The sequence below is a fragment of the Pseudophryne corroboree genome, chromosome 8 (genome assembly GCF_028390025.1).
Source record: "Pseudophryne corroboree isolate aPseCor3 chromosome 8, aPseCor3.hap2, whole genome shotgun sequence".
Taxonomy (NCBI): Eukaryota; Metazoa; Chordata; class Amphibia; order Anura; family Myobatrachidae; genus Pseudophryne; species Pseudophryne corroboree.
Genome location: NC_086451.1, coordinates 172,191,950 through 172,193,432, shown reverse-complemented (window position 1 = coordinate 172,193,432; position 1,483 = coordinate 172,191,950). Strand labels below are relative to the sequence as shown.

Genomic DNA, 1,483 nt, shown 5'->3' with positions numbered 1-1,483 from the left:
CGTCCCTGGGTGGGATTGAACCACCAACCTTTCGGTTAGTAGCCAGACACACTAACCGATTGCGCCACAGAGACACTTTGTAAAAAGTACATACTGACAAAGGCTAATAAGCATACATCTAGAACGTTTCCTAGAAAAACTTTAAAAAGTCAATAATCTGGAGAGTTTTTGTAAGATGTTTCTTCCATCAACCAACGAAGAAACACATTGGTACTTTCCCATGATGAGTGAGTGCTTCAGGATCTCTTGCACTTACATGTGCAGCAGAGTACTGCAATGGAAGCATGCTGGGCCCATAACCCAGAGGTAGGCAGATTGAAACTATCCTTTGCTATATGCATTTTTTGTTGTTGATTTAAGTAATCAAAACTGGGATTGATATTTTTGCTCTTTTATTTTTACTTAAAGTACAATAACTTTTACCATTTTAATTTGTTTTAATAGTATATTGAAAGTATTGTTTTCTTTTAAAAATCCACTTAATTTTCTTTACCCTATTATTAAAATGGTAATTGACAAAAACAAACTACATTGTCACCAGAAGAGCAATACAAAATGTACAAGTGATATATTAAAATCATCTTTCCAGCTTGAATTTCAATGATGCATTGGGGCAACGATTTTGTGAGAAACATTTTCACCCTTAAATAAAGATTTTCTTAATTCCTTACCTGTGTGCTAATTAGATATCACCTTGTTTTCACATTAAACAGACTTCCACATGAGAAAGCAGCAAGGATGCAGTGGCGTTAATGTTTCCTGGTGTCAACCTGTATTATTTCAGTAGACATTGAAATGAGGATGCATCTTGCTGCCTTTCCAATGAAGCAAGTTTAATTTAGTAATAGGTGAAAAACCATCCTTACAAAGGTGTTAATCAGAGACTTGGCTTTGTGGACACTTTTCAGAGAACAAATTTGTTAGCATAAAAATAAAGCCAGAAAATGAAGAGCTGTTTAATCACTCAATTGGATTTTTTTGCCAGCATATTTCTTTTTCTCTGCAACCCACTGCTAAATTGTGCTTCCTAGCTCTTTTTATAAAATCACTGAATCAAATCTAACTCTGATTACATCAGAGAAGGCCAGGTACCCTACACCATAAGAGGGGGTTTGAAATTTTGACTTGTCTACTTAAAGATCACCAAAATCTGATAACAAGGTCAATTACGTCCCTGGGTGGGATTGAACCACCAACCTTTTGGTTAATAGCCGTGCACACTAACTGATTGCGCCACAGTGACACTTTGCAAAAGTCCATACTGACAAAGGCTAATAAGCATTCATCTAAAACGTTTCCTAGAAAAACTTTAAAAAGTCAATAATCTGGAGAGTTTTTGTAAAATGTTTCTTCCATCAACCAACGAAGAAACACATTGGTACTTTCCCATGATGAGTGAGTGCTTCATGATCTCTTGCACTTACATGTGCAGCAGAGTACAGCAATGGAAGCATGCTGGGCCCATAACCCAGCGGTAGGCAGA

General features: G+C 36.6%; 1 non-coding gene across 1 annotated transcript; it reads right to left on the bottom strand.

Moving 5' to 3' along the window:
* TRNAS-ACU (transfer RNA serine (anticodon ACU)) lies at nucleotides 1-74 on the bottom strand. Its single transcript has one exon. It is a non-coding gene; the product is annotated as a tRNA-Ser (tRNA).
* Between the last annotated feature and the right edge of the window lie 1,409 nt (nucleotides 75-1,483).